This window comes from Anopheles coluzzii, chromosome 2, assembly GCF_943734685.1.
Source record: "Anopheles coluzzii chromosome 2, AcolN3, whole genome shotgun sequence".
Lineage (NCBI taxonomy): Eukaryota > Metazoa > Arthropoda > Insecta > Diptera > Culicidae > Anopheles > Anopheles coluzzii.
In genome coordinates, this window is record NC_064670.1 from 14,247,311 (window position 1) to 14,266,476 (window position 19,166).

General features: G+C 46.8%; 1 protein-coding gene across 4 annotated transcripts in view; it reads right to left on the reverse strand.

The window, feature by feature from the left end:
• Positions 1 to 18,772, reverse strand: part of LOC120950387 (ATP-binding cassette sub-family G member 8) — a 32,105-nt gene extending 13,333 nt beyond the window's left edge. Inside the window, exons 1-2 of one of the 4 annotated variants that reach the window (XM_040368375.2) lie at positions 18,627 to 18,772; positions 16,418 to 16,749 (exon numbers count right to left, since the gene is read on the reverse strand). The gene's annotated coding sequence lies outside the window, so the exon portion shown is untranslated. Of the gene's footprint in view, positions 1 to 16,417; positions 16,750 to 18,418 lie in introns of all 4 variants that reach the window. The other 3 variants (XM_040368373.2, XM_049606353.1, XM_040368372.2) reach the window with 3 other exon arrangements.
• Positions 18,773 to 19,166: the final 394 nt, after the last annotated feature.

Genomic DNA, 19,166 nt, shown 5'->3' on the forward strand with positions numbered 1-19,166 from the left:
GTGGGAGCAAAGCATTGGCAGTCTGGGTACGGTCGTGTCGACACGCGGCCACCTTTCGGCTAAGGCCTGAGAAAGCCACACAACACCAGCAGACACACCTACCTCAGGGCGCTTACTTTGTGGGTAATTAGTTTAAATAAAGATATTTGACAAACGCTGGTGCACTGTGCACCCGTAATTGAGCGCTCAGTCGAACAGCTTTTGCGTGAGTGAGCAGTCAGTCGGTACTAGATGCAGAAGGGTGGCAGAGGTTGACTTAATAGCACGCTGGCGCAAATGAAATGAACGCTTTCGCGTCGCACACGCGCACACGGAGGGAAAAAGGGTGTTAATGCGTCGCGATAATGTTTTTCTGATTTTTATGATTTGCTCGGTTTCACTTATGGATGTGAAGAAGAAGAAAAAAAAAAGCTTATTAAAGCTTTCTTTTAATGGAATTAGGCTTTAATTATAGTGCAGTGAGGTGTCTGCTAATAACCTTCAAAGTTATGAGAGTCACCTTCGTCGTGCATATTTTTCAGCCAATTTAATTGTATCTTAAATTCTATTTTTAAACACAACGCGAGACACAAACCCCCTAACAAAGGGCTATAAAATTAAATTCTAAGCAACGCGTCAACCTTGGCCCGCCCTGGGTAAACAATAGCTCACCCGAATATAACGCCAACCCGGAATGCACATGCAGACAGACAGCATAACAAAGGCAAGGTCTTGCCTACTGGTCAACTTCCTGCAACACATCTGTGCGGGGTTTGTACTTGTGTGTGTCTGATTTTGTATATTTTGTCCGTTTCAATTAACCTGCAATGCTGGCACATTGAGAGAAGCTTTTTCATCTGCATTTATGGGCTCGGTTCTCGGTTGGTTTGATGTGGCTGCTTTGTGTGAAATGCTTTCATTTTTAGTCGATCAATACGTTGAATGATGTTGCGTCAACCACACCTTTTGGGCATACTGATCACATTACAAAGCCGTTCGATCTGCTCCAATCCATTTGCAAACGATGGCTGAGAGTGAATGTCAAACAAATATTTGAAAAAAGAAAAAAAACGGGATTGGTTTACCATTCGGTCGCGATTCATTAGGCGGTGCACCTTGAAATGCTGAATAAGTAAATGATGCGTTTCGACGCTTTCCTGGGTGTATGTTTTTTCACCCTCAACGGCTCACCCGTCCGGTTACGCGGCCCACATTTACGACCACGCGCTTTGTGCGCTTTGGCGTCGGCGGTTTGTTTGCTTTCAATTAAATTCCACTCCATTCGGACCCAAATATGTCCCGAAGCATTGCAATTAAGGCTAGCACAAACTCGAACAGCAAACAAATTGCACTCTCGACCAGCGCCAACGTTGTGCTTGTGTTTGTGTGACGTTTCTGTTTTGTCTTTACGCGCATTCTGAGGAGATGATGAAGTGCACAAAAGAATACTAATGAATTTCCGTCCCGGTTAGTGGAAGGAATAGAAGGAGAAATAGGAAGCTGAAGATAGAAAACAAAACAGGCTGCAACAATGCTGAAGATGGTTTCGCTTTTGCGCATTGAAGTTGTGGTTTAGATGTCACGGTAAGGTCCTTGAAGGATGGGAAGCAAATAAATTGACATTTCCTGCGACACAGAGGAAGTGTGTCTGCGTCGAGGTTCCGATTTATGACTGCGACATCCTCGGAAAGTGAATTTGTGACGATTGTCCAAAGCTGTACTATCAAGACGACGTTCATTGTGATATTTGCTTCTAGAAATGTGCCCATTTAAGCCGTCAAAATACGCCGAACTTATCTATCGACTCTTTAAGAAGTCAACCCAACGCAATAAACACATCTTAGTCAACCTTTTAGTAGTAATTTGCCTACGTCAAATCAAAACAAACACAAAGATGCATGCGTTTTCCACTCCAACAAATTGCTTCATTGCTACACTCTCACGATCATCGATCATTTCACTGGAATGCGGCACAAATCCGATTGCTTCATCGATCATGCAAAAAAAAGGTAGTCGAGCGCGGCTGTCCCACTACACTTCCAGAGTAACAAATGTCAAAGTGAACATGCACAGGTAATGCAATACAGCAAGACGCAAATGTGATGCGTTGCCAGGCCTCGAGATGTGCTGAAGGCGTACGGTGGGACTTGCACTTGAACTACACAACCATTGCACGCCGAGAAATGGCAACTGCCAACGGGCGTGTGACATCTTTGCATCTTGCACGGAGATAGATATAGCAAGAAAGAGAGAGAGGGACCCAAAACAGGATAGAATTCCAGTTTTCTATCAACTTGGATGCACGGAATGCGGACCTATCGTAGGTCCAGTTTTCCGGACCTAACAGCCGATCAGAAAACTGGAGGGAGCCCAGATCGATCTCCTATTGCGGCACCACACCCGCTCTCACCAAATCCAGCGATGCACGAAACGTTGCAACGGCTACATTATGCAACTGTGCAACTCCAACGGGCAGTGATATCACCGTTAGATTTGATAATCTGAAACTATGCCTCCCTTACCGGTTCCAGGACCCGGGCCGGTTGCCGTAGATTGTACGTCTTTGGTAACCGCAACCAAACTGCTGTCAAAATAATGCTGTCAAATTGTTTTAGTTGTGCCGGCCACACCGTGAGGCCACAAACTGTGTTTGTTTTAAGGTTTGCTTTATTTCTGCTTTGCAACGGTGCCGCCAATTTCGGCCATCCAACGCCGTTCCACACGGGTAACGTTTACGACCTTGGGAAGTGGTTTTTAGTGCATCGGCCAGCTGCAACGTGTCGCTCATTTTTAGCAGCGCATTCAATTGCCTTCAATTCGCGGCGAATGATACCTTATGTCATGTCCAGTTGCGACCAGTTCAGCTTTAGGTTTTGCCTTCAAATTGGCTTGGAAGATTGATTGGACGGGCTTTTGGATTAGAATTTTCACACCCGTTCCTGCTGTAGCGTACCAAACGGCAGCGTGCTGCTAGGTTTGGTCCTTCGAACCGGATTCGTTGCTTTGATGCACACACTTCTTGTTTTCGCGCCATCAAACGAACGGTACCTCGGCAGTATGCTGCCCTTGCTGCCTATCACAAACGATTTAACCTACTTTGCGTACGATCGTTTATCATTGACGATAGGCAAAAACAAAACAAAACAAAAATACGCAACAACATGAAGCTATCGTTTGCTCCAATACGTACCATTGTTTTCGCTTGCGCTTACCGTTGGCATTTACATTCCCACGCAATTTATCTTGCTGCTGCCTTGGCATTCACCGTTCAAACTGTTCAGAGTGCTGTATAGGCAAAACCAAAACAAAAAACAGCTTTACGTTGCAATGCAAAAAAGCAACCCTTCCTGACCATCATCACACTCGACCGTGAGTTAATCGTTTGCGGCAGAAGAAAGCAGCAAACATTGCAAACCTATTTTAATGAGCGAAAGAACCCTCTCTGATGATGCTCGCTCCGTGTGCATAAAACTTTCGCGATCATTTTGCTACCACTGGGTATATCAGATGAGGAGGTAAATATTTTAATGTTTTTTGTTTCGTCTGTTTATTAGTTTCGGCAAAAAACTGGGGGCATGAAGATTTCCAAACATGACACATCATCAAACACCGGTAGCACACTCCCAGGGGACTGGGACGACGACCGAGACGCGGGTACCGGGTCGAATTGGGGCCAACAAGCGGGGCCAAACCCCATTAAAGTAAAAGTCTTCTCATTTTGGAGCGAGCTGTGGCTTTTGTGGCGTCTCAATCCATCCGTCCAGTTGCGATCCCGAGTCCCCGAGTGACGGAACGGAAGACAAATTAGCCAGCAGTAGGAACGGCGGGCAGGAACTGTTTGAAACGATCGGCGTCGGCTTCGGAGCCGTTCAATCGTGCTTCGGCGCTTTTGGGGCGCTTCGAACGTGCCACGGTAGGCACAAATCCCCACACTGCACGGCGACTTCTACGAAGTTTTGTGTTGCGGGAAGAGCAAACGAGAGCACCGCAAGTCGGCCGGAATAGTGGTCGTGTGATTTCCAGTAAATTACCGGTTGTTTATACTAGGTTGAGTAAGCAGCCCACAAAAAAATGAGAGAGAGAGAGAGAGAGAGAGAGAGAGATAGAGAGAGAGACAAAAATGCAGAGTGAAGTCTAAATCCACCGCTCTGCTGTTACTCCAGATGGTCTATACTTTTCGGAATCACCAAGTCGGTATGCCGCTGGTTGGTGACTTACTTGGTGGGTAGCGTAGGCTTCGGGCAGCGAGGCGAAGAGGGAACGTTTGACGTGTCACCGTGGCGCCTGTATTACTACCTACCAGCTGGCTCTGACGTTCGGCCGATGTTTGCTGACGTCTGCGAGAATGTTTTTATGAGAATATCACGTGTGGCTTTACTAACCGTAGGGTCATGTTCTCTCGGTGAGTCAACGCTTGATCGCCGTTCTCGACCAGTTTCTTGAGGTGCTTCTTGCAAAAGTCTCTGCAACATCACGCTAAATCACTATCTTTTTCTCTCTCCTCTACGCGTGGTAAGGGTAAGAAACGTAACTGTAAACACCTGTAGCGTCACATGGAACGAATGTGGTGCGTCCCGCGTGATGTGTGCTCAGACACACGCGACCCAGGCTGCTCAGCTTTTCCACCCCTGCCAAGATCCGGGAGCTAAGGTTGCGTATAACTTTCAGTCGGACTGGCTTCCTCCCCTTTAATGGACACGTTTGACGCTTATGGCAAATAGCGAATTTGAATGTGTGTTCTGTCGGTGGGAGCGCATAAAAATGTCAACGAAATACCATCGCGAGTAACAACAAAACCTCACGTTCCGATCGGTCGAATGTTTTTTCCTATTGGATTTGCTAAACATTTATCTTGCTCAACAAAGCCCGAAGAATGGTTCGAAGCTCTCTCGCACTCGAACGTTTCTGAGGGCTGCCGTAAAGAGGCAAACCAAAGTAACAGACAAAAAAACGCCCGTACTCTTTGTGCGTCAATTCGCTCAGCTGGCAGGCCAAGCTCCGAGTTGGGCGGCGTATCGCGCTCGTTACCTCTACAGCGTCCCAACAAGGCGCAAACGACGACGACGATGACGCCGGGATGGGTAGGAAAAGCCAATTCTTCCATTTTTTCCCTCAGATCGGACGGCAAAGATCGCTTCGTCACACAAACACAACCTTGCACGGCCGGTACGACCCAACCCGCGGCTGTGGGGAGTGGCTGGAACGAAACGGACGTTCCAACCGAACGTACCATCATCTTCTTGCGTAAAAGCTTGGAACTCGAGGAAAAAAAAAACGCCGAAGCAGAACGGTGGAAAATTCATGGACAAAATCGGAACCGCGGCAGTACAACGCAAGGCCTGGAAAGGGTTTGCAGTGATGGGAGTGAGGCGAAAAGTCGCTGAACTTTTCACGGCGCGCGCGATAAGAACGCTGGTTTGGTGTAATAATAGCACTTGCGAAGGAAATAACACATGTGCAGTCGCAGACGCAGCTTTCCTTATGCGGGGGTTTGTGTGGCGATGGTACCATTCTAGTGTGTCGCTGTACACGTATGGCCATATGCTTGCCGGCGGTATTTGAATTTGCAAATTTGGTTCCTCCGGTCCGGCCTCGGTTTCTTTTACGGGTGGACCTGACAGCTGTCAAAATTGTCAAACGCTAACGCATAACACGCAGCGACACACCAAGCACGCTGGAGGCCACGGTGTCAGCGCGATCGTCCACGGGCATGCCATGCCAGCGATCGCCTTGTATCGGCCCCGGGTGTGTTCAAGTTACGGATGCTGCGTATGCTGCGGTTTCAAGTTCATGCTGAAACAGTTCTAGCGGGCAGGAAAAATGTGCAAACTAGCTTTACGGCGCTCTAAACGCAGCCCTTCATCTCTCCAGAAGATACTCACACAGCCACAATTTTCCTTTTTTTGTTGCTGCTGCTTCTGTTATGCCTGTATCTCGTCCGCCGCATGTCTTCCGCAAGTTGCTTCGTACGCCCACCCATCTCACTTTATGGCGAAGCTTTCGTAACCTTGGCTTCCTCCGGGGCCTACGCGCGCGCGCACTCTCCACCCTCGTAAGAACGCGCTGCTGCCCACGAATGGGCCTGGGGTAGCTCACGTGAACCGTCTTCGCGGTGGTGGCCGTCTTTAAGCGCGTCGTCGTCGCCGTCGTTCGGATACGCTTACGTGTGTGTGCGGGTGTTTGCTTGCTCCGCTGTGCCATTGACCTTTTCCCGCGGCGGTTTGGCGTCTTTTGCTTTGGCGTTCCTTTTGCTGCTCCTGCAAGATATATTCTTGCGGTTTTTTTTGTGTGTGTGGTTGTTAAAGTGCTGTTGTGGAGATGTTGCATGTTATTCATTTTGGGTATGCATAGCCCAACAGCTAAATTTTTAGTAAAATGTACAAATTACAGCGATTTGTGTTGATTTTGTTTATGTAAAACTCTTAAATAGCATTATGTTTACACTCAATTGTAAAGAAATTGATTTCTCCTAGTAAATCCAGCAGTTAACCACATCTCCACAGCCACATTCATCAACAAATAGCACTCAAGCACTCAAAAACAGCCAAAGCAAAAATGTCTAAAAAGATTCCTCTCCTACCACTCATTTAAATCTTTCGATGCTTACACTTCCACCAATCAATTGTAGGTTGGTGCTGCTACTCTGCTAACGTTGCAAGTAATTGTGAGAGCTTGATTTTATTTTTTGCGCAGCTACAATCCCATCGCTCGCTACTTCAACTCTAATCGGGCGGACATTACTGCGGGTGAGAAGTATCGCCGCGCTTGTTATGTCTTTATTCTAATTCTAGCTCGCTCCCAGCCTGTTCCCTTTTCCAAAGTGCGCTTAAGCATCATTATTCAATCGGAAAGCAGGAGGAAGCCTAAACGCACAGGCCCAGTGAGGGAAGTAACTGTAACCAGCATTAGCAAACGCACTCCCGAACGGAAAAGGCCCTATCAAAATCGGATCCGAACGCTGTTTTGCTGCTGAATGCTGAATGAGGGAGAGAAGCATTGCTGCAGGCGGTTAAGAACACTTAGGCGGGGAAGATTTTCGTTCTTTCGAAATCAGCCCCAAAGAAACATAACCATGACAGCTGATAAACGTACGTAATTATGAAGGCCGCACCGTTTTTGCTTTTTTTTGGTTCGTGATCGTTCAACAAGATCGGGGAAAGAATGTTTTTTCCTATCCACTGGGAAGATAAACACTATCATCAGACGATGAAGGAGCGACACTTAGCTGCGCGAGCCTCTTCAGGGTACGATCACCGGATGGTCGGATGGTTGTTCTTTCTTCCCCCGTTGGCTTATACTTTAACGCTTCGGCGTGGTTGGGATTTCGGTGTAAGTTATTGAGAGAAATCTTCCCGACCACTTTGCTGCCCTGCCGCAACAAGCATTCGCACACACACGCGCGGTGCATTCCACCTACCGATTCTCGCGCTTTGCATACCGGCGGACGGGCGGGAATCGATTTATTTTCGGCCCGTACATGTCTCGAGCTGTGGAGATTTATTCCCCCCCTCCGCGTGTGAACCGGTTCCCCGGGGAGTGAAAACGCCTTCACATTGCGTTCGCGATGGTTTTTTTTCTTTCTTCGAAATACCTCCTTCCCAGCCGGCGAAGATTGCGTAGGGAAAGTTGAGTGACCGGTCGAGTTCAGATCACAGTCGCTGTATGAGAGATGCAGAGTGGAGTCGATCGTATTAGTTTGTTGTTGTTTTTTAATGCTTTCTTCCAGCACAGAGTGAAGATTTTATGCGCTCAAACCTTCGTCCGAGCGCGACCGTGGCGTCCGACCCGGGAGACAGCATCAACATCAACATCAGCCACTTGTCGCCATGCAAATAAACACGCGACCTCATACGTGGTTCCCCGCGATCAACCACAGTTCCACCACAGTGTGTTGAAAGTGAAAGAAAGTTTCTGACGGGCTTTTGTGTTTATGTTTTTCTTTTTTGGTTGATCGCTTTCGTGACATTTGTTTATTTGCTACACTTTGCCCTGGAAGGCTGTGATGATGGTAGGTTTGCTTTATTTCGTGTGCAGTTTTCGATTCATTGTTTCCGGAGCGGCAAAGACCATTCCCATCTGTCACACAAATGGTTACAAATGAGATTCCGCAGGGTGGGCGAAAGTCCACGCATTTCCCGTTGGCAGCGGCCAACGGATGGGAACGGATTGATTCTTGAGCTTGTTTATATTACTTTTCACCTTGCAAGCATGCGTAATGTGGCAGGTTCGGTGGCCTCGGAACTGAGTATGGGATGTGTCAGCAGAGGGAATACATTTAAACTCACCGAGCAGCGTGTAAAGCCTGAGATGATGAGCCATAATGTCTGTGGACAGTGGTAAAAGAACACGGCGCGCTAAAAAGCCAACGCCCAACAATTAACCATTTTCTAAAGATCGTCCACTGGAACTCATTTTTAACGGGGTCCGTTCTATCGGTACAGCACCTTTGCGCGGTTTTACATCATTTACATCACCGGGTGTCCAATTGGATACGCACCACTACTGGGGAAAGGGAGGGGCGTAAGAAACAGCGTTTTTCAATTCAACCTTTTTTCTATGACGGCAGAAACGGCGTATGCGTATTTGGAGGACAATGACAGCTGACCCAGGTGTAGGAGATGGCGGGAAATGGAGTGGTTAGTTTCGTTCGTGATGGATGATGTTACACGATGACGGTTTCGATGGTGGAAAGCGCTCAAGAAAAGCGACACGGGGAAAGACAACGGCGGCCCGAGAGCCCAAGAGCTGGTGGCAGTAGTACATGGTTGCACTGATACGGATCAGGAGTTTGTAAAACGCTTCATGCGTCAGGCACACGGCCATTCTGATGTAACCGTAACAGTGATGATGGCAGCTGATCATATCTCAGCGATCTGGTAACTGTATCATGGGTGGAATAGGGTTAAACCATTTTTGGACGATAGAAAATTTGGAGTGCGTGTATGATTTAATTGAATGCTTTTTGTTTCATTAAAATGAACTACATAATATCAATCAATCATGAGAAAGATAACAATGTATTAAATACAAGATTACATTTTACTTAAAATCTATTAAATCACTCGCTGCAAAGTGGCTCAGCATTGAAATGATGCATTGTATTCTACAATTTCTCTTTTCTTATGCTCACTTTACTCACAAATTGCAATTTTATTATCATTGTGATGAATTGGGTTGATAAATGTAATTGTTTTTCACTCTTTCCATTTCTAATCACATGATAACATTTTCTCAAACCTCACAGCGCCAACTTGAATGGATTGGCTCCCCCTTCCAACAGCGAGAATGGCCGCGTCGTAATCACGGTGACCAACTTTCTTTCTGCTTGGCGGCTGCTTGTAATGGAAACGAGCCCGAAATCTTCCCCCAAATTTGAGGTCAGCCGCATCTCCACGCCCCCCGAGCTCGGCTACATTACCGATGAGATACACCGCTGACCATCATTGCTATCGGACGCCCCATTCTCTGTGTAGGCCCCGCGGCATTCGAAGCGTCCTCAAAACAGGTTCAATTTGCTCGCCAGCACACACACACACACACACACACACACACACGTGCACGGTCAAAAGAAAGCCGAACAGCACACGCAAAGCGTCCATTTCGATCCCGACCAATCTCATTTATCATCCCCGCTCGGGCAGAGTGATAATGCCGGCCGGCCGGTCGCTCGACCCTGCTCGAAAGCTAAACGTGGCCACTACACACCGTACAGCCCAGCGATCCCTTGGCCGGGGCACTGCGCTACTACCCGCAAACGCTTCTCTATGCACCTCCGTGACGCTAATGGCGCGTCGCGCAAGTAGGGTTCGTCGCTTTCATCCGCAGTCTTTCGTTTTGTGCCACGTGTGCTATTGCTGTGCGGCATCTAGCGCCCGGGCGAGAACAATCGTATGCACTTGCACGGGCGAAAGTGGTAATTCCGTGCACCACATACCTGCCTGCATGTGATGTTGTGACGTGTGTTTTATGCGACGCGAGACAACAAAACGATGTCTTCCAGGCGATGGTGAGGCCACGATTTAGAGAGGGGAAACAGGCGGCAGGCATGTGGGAGGGCTTCGTACGCTTTATTGCATCGCTGTTTTTGTTGCTGCTGTTGTTTCGGCGGGGGAAAGTTTTCACTCTTCTCCGCGAATGCTGTGAGCGTTTCACTTTCACGAAGCCACGTTTTGACGGAAGGCGGAAGGCACAAGTGGCCTGTGCCACCGACGCAACCGTGCCGACGCATGAAGGCCCAATAGTAGCGAAGGAAAAAGGGGAGCAGAGAGGGTTTTTTTTTGTTATGGAAAAATGGAATTGATGTTGATATGAGATCGAGAGGGAGAGAGCATCTGAATGAGAACGGAATGAGCAATATACACTTTACAAAGCCATAAAGGCAACTGCCTCCCAGCAGCTGCGAAGACGACAGCGACGACGACGACGACGACGACGATCGATTGTATTGTTTTTCGATGAGCTCCGTCGGTGGCCTCCATTCCAGTAAGAAAATTACCCGAACCGAACGATCGCGCATCAGTAAAGAAGAAAGTAGCCCTTTCGGCCTACCCTTCTCACCCCCGTTCGATCGATGACCAAGCGAGAGAGAGAGAGAGAGAGAGTGCGATTGAGAGGAAAGAAAAATGACGATAGCGACGCGGTTGCTAATTGCTTTTGGCATTCCTTCGACAGAGATCAACCGAGACTTCCCCATCCCGCACTGACCGAATCGTTCGAGCTGTGGCTGCCAGCGGTAGAGGGTACGGGTGTAAATTTGAATGGAGAAAAGCCCTTTAATGCGTTTCAATCGAACGATCGGACTCGATCGGCGGTGTCTAGGGTGACGTCCTATCGTAGGCCTAGAACGGTCCACCCCAAGTCGGTTTAATAGCACGAAACGGGCAACGGTTCGTTGACCCCGTACTCACGATACCGTTAAGGGCTTTTCGCTGCGGTATGCTAATGGGTGGCTTGGGCTTAAACGACGACAGTGGACAGAGGACTTTTCGATAACCAGAAAGCAACGAGAGAGGTGAAATAAAATCCAATTGGATTGAAACGATTCGAATCGGATGGTGAGGAGAAATTGGTTATTTCTGTCTTTCTTTGAAGGGAACTTCAGGCAGGTGGTTCGTTTGAATTGAATGCGATTTGAAGCTAAAGGCTCTAACATGTGTTGACCAGAGACATACATCAACAGCTCGCAAAAGCATCAATCATTTCTAGCAAACCATCATGATCATACAAATTATTGAGCCACTGAATTGGGTCAGCAATAATCAATTGAACGATGATGTCGTAATGATGATGGTATGCAAAATAACATCCACCCGCAAAAAAAAAAATGCTACCAATTCAAAAACATTCGTGTGCCACACGATTCATGCAAATTTGTTTAACCAAGTCGCACCCACTGACATGCTTCGTGGCACCTTTGAGCATATGTTTTATTCATCGTCCAACTTCAACGTGGCGCAGTGATTACAATATTACGCGCCCAATGTCGACCCATCGGCTCCTTTAAACGACGTGCGTAGAATCCCGAAAATCGGCTACCCACCACAACCGGGCCGGCTTGGCCCGCCATACACGTACATCGCGACGAGCATTGAATTTCTCTTTTGCACTCAAAACTCTCCAAAATCTCTTCTGACCGACACGACCACGACCAGCAGCAGCAGCAGCAACAACATGATCTTGGCAGCCCACTCCGTCCATATATTTACATGACCGCGTGCAAGTAGCGTTGAGCTTGGGGCGCAAAATTGGCAAAAGGAGGAAACAATAATCAACCGCAAACGAAAAACCACCTAACCTCATTTCTACTGCTCGGGCACGATCAGCCAAACCAAATCCGATGAGCCTGAACCGAGCCTGCGCGGTGGTAGCGAGTTGGACATGGGGAAGCGTTTGAGAAGATTATGCTACACTCGGCACACTACCGGAACACTTTGTGGGTTTCAGCGTTTCTTTCTCCAAATGTGTGTGTGTGAGTGTTGTTTTCCTTTTTTTTTCTTTTTTTGGCCAGAAATTATGTACTCCGAACGTTTGGTGCAAATTTTGCTGCTTTTCTTTACCACCCTTCCTGCTTCCCCTCCAACCCGTTCGCCCCCTTTTTGGTACAGTATGAACTCTTACCCAAGCTGCCTTCCCTGGCTTTCCCTCCCCTCATTGCACCAGGGCAGGCGAAAGCTCCGGAAATGGAAGATGATCGATCGATTTTCCACCCGGCGGTCCGCCGAGCGTGCGAGAGATGCGATGCATGCGATACGCTAATGCAAATTGCAATCTCGACGATGGTTTGCCGTCGATATGCGAAACGCACCGTAAATCGATTGGAAAGATGATTCCTGCCCTGCCCTGCCTCCGCATTTGCTTGCCTGCGCCGGTTTCACTCCGGTCCGGCTTTCCATCGCTGTTCACGTTCGTCAATCATAAGCCATCATCATCGCTCCGAAGTAGTGCATGTAGAATTGGGTAAATTGAAATATTACTTAATTGTTCATTTGTTTACGTTCGATGTATGATGTCCGCGGTGTGTGTAGGAATGCGTTTCGATAGCTCTTTCTCTCTCTCTCGTTTAATCTACTTTTCGTCTGCCACTCCAATCTTGCTTCGGTGTAGCGTTTTCTTTCGATCGATACAGGTGCGCCAAGAGGATGGCAGAGGATGGGTGCTGCAAGTGAAACCACGCATTATGTGTGCAAACAACGCCACAAATCGATCACCACGCACTTCCGTGGTACGTGCGATGCGTTTGCGAGCTGGGAAATTCGGCGCTCGAGAAAAACTAACAACGAAACCACAACACAACATCAAGAAGCGAACCCAATTTTAGGATTTGATGGTTTTTCTTTCTCTTTCCCTTCTTCTCTTTTGCATCTTTTCCCCCCACGTTTTCCAACCAGCACCGTTACCGACTGGTTGCGCTTTTGGCCACACGATTATTTGCGTTTTTTTTTATTTATTTACGCACTTACGCGGGCGCTTGGGTGAAACTGGGCCACCACCACACTACCCGGTGGGCAGGGGGAAGCTGTTTTTTACCGCGTTCTGTGAGCAATCGGGTGCGGTTTGGGGGTAGACACGTTTCGGTTATCAAAGGGGGTGCTAAATGATGAGGGTTCGATGAGCTCAATGCGATCGCGGGAAAGGGTGCATTGGCGCGGAAGTCGCGATCGCCATGCCGTATTAGGGCGGAATGTGCCAGGTGTGGGTCCCAGTTGATCCCACTTTAGAAAACGTGTTAGCTGGGCTCGTTTGCGCAAGCATATCTGCTTGCTCTAGTTTTCAAGCGGTGCAGGTAGTAGTGTGGATAGTATGAGCAACTTTTATACTATTTTTTGTCCAAAACGAAACGATGATAAATTCATCACACTCTACAATAAAATGTACTTTATACTTCTTTTAGAGTTGGAAAATTGGTGTGCAAAAAAATCCTATACTGACTAGAAGCTCAATACAATGGAATGAAATGTTAGGATCTTTGTAACTTTTTAAGCATTTTTTGTCAAAATTGTTATATCATTCGAAACAAAATCAACAGATGTATGTATTCATTATAGGAAACCCCCCAGACACGACAGTATTTGGGGTCGTTAAAAATTTTCCAAAGAAAGTCCTAAGTCGAAAAAGATGTATATTTAATATCTGTCAATATAATGTTTATAACCGACATATAACCGAGAGTCGAAATCTATGATATCGTTTATTTAAACTAAAACAATTTTCGATGAGGTATTAATTTTATTCCAAAGTCGAATTTCAGGATATAAGTACAGTAAAACGCCTTTTATCCGGGCTCATCGGGACTCAACCTTGCCCTTATACTTAAATAGCACGGCTATTGGGTCCAAGAACGTTTTTTATCACTAATTCTTGAGATATTGTTTTTTTTAAAATTGATATACATATTGTTTTGGTAAAGCTTTGCCAGCTTTTATGAACTTCATGTTATTACAACGAAAATATTGAAAATTTGCCCAAAATCTTAGTGCTTTTTGTTATGACGATGTGCTCTGATAACGATTTGTTTTCAAATATCCTCCTCGGCACGCGATGTCATCTTTGTATTGAACTGTCATTTCTCAAACATCACGGATATACGGACAGCCGGATAAAAGGATAAACGGCGTTCCACTGTATTCAAGTTCGGGTAGTTGGGGAATCTTGGGGTATGTGTATGTAACGAATATGAGTGAGAAATTAAAAACAATTCCTTCATTATTTTTGTTCTAACTATCAGCTTTTGACTGTCAGAATCAAAACAGTCGTGTGTGCGAATCGTCATAACTCGGGGGTTTTGTATCTCCTTGAGGGTCTTCTGTACTTTGACAAGAGATACTGCTCAAGGCTGCAGCTTCAGCTGGTTGTGTGCTTTATGGTGTAACACTATATAGAAAGTTATTTGTATACTATTGAAACATTGTACTTTTGCTCTACCACTAGGAGAGCCTTTGTTAAAACAGGCCATTACAAATTATTACTTTTACTATGTAAACGTACCATGTTACGGTTGCAAACAAAACGACTTTTCAGAAATTTCCAGCATGCTTTTAGCAACCGTGTTTGGCATTAAAGCTACTATGCACTAACATTCCAAGACTAAGCAATACATCTCTGTACACTAAATGTATTTTAAACGACATTCCGACAATGTAATCGCTCGAGCTCCAATCGCGTCTGTTTGACAAATTTCAAGTAAGGTTTCTTTTAAACAGCTTCCCAAACAGTTCCTCAATCCTGCAGCGGATTCTGATAATGTTTGCCCACGTATGGCACGCATTGTTGTGCGGCTGCTGCTTCCTACCCGCGTAGCGCATCTCGGAAGCATGGGAACGATCTTGCACCAACGAACCTCGACGCCTGCAACCTCTTAAACGGCACGTTCCACCCTTGAAACCGTGCCAGCGCACAGTGCAGGTGCAGTTTTCGGATTGTTAATGGTCATTATGTTACATTTTATTAGCCACCTGGAATGCAGCAATACGGTGCAGCAAACCGTGCGCGATGGCACGCGTAACGCAATGTTGCAAACCCTAATCGACCATGATGCACCCCGTGCAATCAGTTCGGTTGGGTTGGGGTTTATTGAACGGTTTTGTTAAAAGCAGTGGCCCTTTTTTTGTTTTGAAGGTAACCGTTAAGGTCCATAAAGCGGTCGCTTGTTTATGACGGCGTTATGATACTCTTGTAGTCGCGCACGGTATGGCTTAAGCTTCCGAAAGCAAAACACACATCCACTCGCACGGCGGTACATATATAGCCTTGGCTGCTACGATGTTATGATAGTCGACGGGAGATTAAAAACAACAACACTTCCCAAAGAAAACCTCTGAGCCGGGCGGGGGGACCCCCCTTGTGTGCATTTGGTAATGTTTTTATGTTTTTCCTAATAGTTACACGTTCTCGTATAAAGCTGCCGCTGGGTGCGGTGGGATGAGGTTGATCGGGGCGGCCCTGCGCGGAACACGCACGAGTGAGCCGCCCCGATTGCAGGCCTGCACCGTGCCTGACCTCATTGAGGCTTCGAGCGACCATTGTCGTTTTGGTGCGACGGTTGACGATAGTTGCTGCTGTAACCGTGCAAGTTCGTTTAAAAAATGAAACCAAAAGAAATGCTGCTAACCACACACACACACACACACACATGCCTGGGTGCGATCATACAAAAGCTTACAAAACGAACGAGCGATAGGTGCACCGTCAGGAAATCACTGTGCGCACATAAACATAACCGCAAACCCAGCTTCAGAAGCAAAACGCTGCGACGATGATTGCTGTGTGCTGGGGTCTCTCAGCTGAGATCTCAGCGCACACCACCACCATACGGCACGTCGAGGGTGCCACCGGTAAGTCACCGAAGACCGCCGCTGGCAAAGGCAAAGGCAGGCTCCGTGCGGACGTGGTTCAGTTGCTTTCAGGTTCATCCATAATTCATGGACGGCCGGCTTTTCGGTTTCCTCTGCTGGCTCGAGGGCCCGACGTAGAGGGGAAGCCGGAAAAGCCGATGCACCATTTCCTTCTCCACCTCGGCGACGGTCTTTGATTCCAACGCACAGAAGAAAGAAACCCCGCCAAACGCTCAAAACAAGCGCAATCGGGCAAAAGACCTATCGCATCTTGGTCGAAGAAAAACCTTGAGTTACTTTTTTCGGTTACCATGACTTTTGATTCGTTCGCTTTGTGGTTGTGTGTGTATGTGTTTTAGGAAGACGCTGTGACCTCCACCAACTAGTCGGCTGGAGGATAAACACAAAGACTCGTTTTTTTCGTAGTTTTTTCGACGCTAAATAGCTTTGGGTGGGTTAAATCGTCTTATAATTTGCATTTTATTAATTAAAAGCTTCATCCATCCATTTTTTTTATCGCCTATTACGTGTGTGGAAAACTATCGCTATCGTCATCATCATTTTCGCAACGGCTTTGATGACGGCTGAAAATTGATCTTTTCACTTACCGTTTTGCTCCAAAGAAATACGTTAAAGATGAGGCTTTAATCGGTCACTGTTGGACGATTTTTCTTCGATTGCTCTCCCGCGTTCCTCGTGGGCTTCGGTGATGCTGTATCACTCTGCTTGCTTGTGATTTTTGTTTTATTTGTTTATTTCCTTTCCGCTTGGCAAAACGATCACTCGAAATATTTGTTTTTGTGCGTAGGCTTTTCGGCCTTTCAAACAATTTTCAATCTACTTCACCCACAAACTAACTTCTTTCACTTTCTTAAAACATTCCGCGCGTTCACACGGCGCGCTCACATTGTCGAATCGTCGAACGGCTAGAGGGGTGGCACTGAGAAGCGAGACGAAGTTAGAAAAGTAAAACAACGAGTCCCATCACCCCCCGCAACTGGACCACATTAATGCATGGGGCATGGGAATCGGGCGGCAGATCAGTCCGATCTTCCGGGCACATTGATGATCACTTGTTTGGCGACCGTGGCGATCGTCTTCACAGTGGTTCACAGTTCCCACTCTACGCTCCCCTCTATGGAAGGTTTCACTCTTGACACTGTTTCACGGTCAGTTGGTCGGAAGTTTTGGTCATTTTCGGGGATCAGCGGGGTTTTTTACCCCATTTCCGCCCTGTGTGACCAACGAGTTTAAAGGCTAAACACCGCGATCACACTTTTTTTTTCTCTCACACCGAATCGGGGTTAACTGTTTTACATTCTAAGTGTGTCTGCCGTTTTTTTTCTACTTCTTTTTATTGCTTTCTTCACCTCTCTCATGGTGAGGTTAGAAAAGGGTTTCGATTTTCACACCTGTCTTCTGTCGCTTTTCTTCTTTCTACGTCCAGTGTTAGACGAAAAAGACAAAAAAGAAATGACGTTTTTTTTGAGAGAGAAAAGGAAGCCAAAAATAAAACGAAAAAGCAACCTGCTCTCCCGGGACCTGTTCGCTCCAGGGGACGATATTTGTTTGGAATGTCTGAAAGCCAGGGGGGAAAAAAACTTGAACCACGATAAAAGAATTCTCGTGGTGTCTACAGCGCGATCGAGAATTAATCGCAGCTTCGTCGCTTTTACCCTCGTTGAAATCTTCCGTTTTGCTGAACGCTTGCGGAACGCTGTCTTTGTGCGGAGCAAGAATGGAGAAAGAGCGTCCGGATGACGATCGCGAACTGGTGTCGCCTACTCATACTCAACATTTCAAACACACTCACACACCCTCACGCACCCTTTCTTCTTGAGGTAATCGCAAAAAAAAGAACCTTTTCTGCAATATCATCTCCTCAGCGCTAGGCTTCATTGGAGTTTAGTTCGATTGGTATATTAAGTTGAAAATAGCGAATTCTTCTTCATCCTGTACCAGAAACCCGAAAAACCGATGGTTACAACGGGGCAAAAAAACTCTTCAGTGATCATGGCATGAAACATTTTGACCGAGCGACCGAGCGCGTCTAACCGATGCTCACCGCCCTCTGTAAATGTATGTGTGTTGCGAACATAGAACGCCAGAGCGGTAAAGAATGAAGCGTTGCGAAAGCGCAGAACCAATGCAGCCCGCAAACGGTTGTGCAATTGTGCAACGGCCACGCTTTTTTCCACCCACTCGCTACTACTGCTGGCCAGCTGTATCGAAACCGATTCATAGAATATTCTAACGCCCCCTACAGTCAACACATTGGAGAAGTGCACACACACACACACACAAAACAAACCAAAAATACATCTAACGCCAAACAGAAAAGCCCCAGGGGAGGAAAATACAAGCACGAAGCATACGGTAGAGCGTAGAAGCACCTTGCGCGTCGGCGGAAACACGCGGTACAAAACGTAAAGTGAAACAATGCGATGGGCACTGTGGTAACCTTCAAAAGGCGTGATCTCATTTCAGGCACGCGGATCACACCAGTGTTTTGCATTTTAATCAAACACTTTCGGTGAATCTGTGCGTTTTTTTTTTCGCTCTAACACAAAACACCCGTACACACACACACAGAATCACAGAACACTCACACACACATAGCACATAGTCAGCATCAGTCATCAGATGGATATCGGTACTCCCGTTGAAATGCAAAGCTTCTTCACTTTTGATGAGTAATTCTTCAATGGAGGACAATTTGCACACTGATAGAAGGGAGGGAGTTTTCCGACCGTCCGCAGTTCACTCACAAAGCTGCACAGAGTGCACACAGAGCTTCTGCACGGTAGTGCAACTCACTGCATGGGGCACGCGCTGCTGAAACGGTTGATGCGCTGCTGCGGCTTGCTGGCAGCGAGGCGAAACTACAACTAACCCTGCTCGGGACGCCATGTTGGTTCGGGTGGCTCCAAGCGCGATCGATAGGCCTCGGCTGTGACTCGCGCATACAACTACCAACATACACACACAGTGCGGTTGCGTCCGGGACTGGCGTTGTGTGGGTTGTGACGCACACGGCACGTTTGTAGCCGTGCCGTGGGCAAAAAGGTAAACATTGTGTTAGGGGCGTGAGGGATGAGAGGGTCGGTTAGTCAAAGCCACCTAGGGGGTGAGTGTGGAACAGGGTAGGTTCTCGTGCATTTGTTTTGATGATCAATTGTAAAGATGATCAGAAGTAAAAACGTAAATATAATGAAAACTAAACATTTAACAATTAAGTTACATACATAAATTAAACAATAATTTATAAACATAATATAGACTATAACACTCATTAATGTTTTTAATAATTAATAATGATATTATTATAGAAAAAAAATATTTCAAAAATGGAGATGA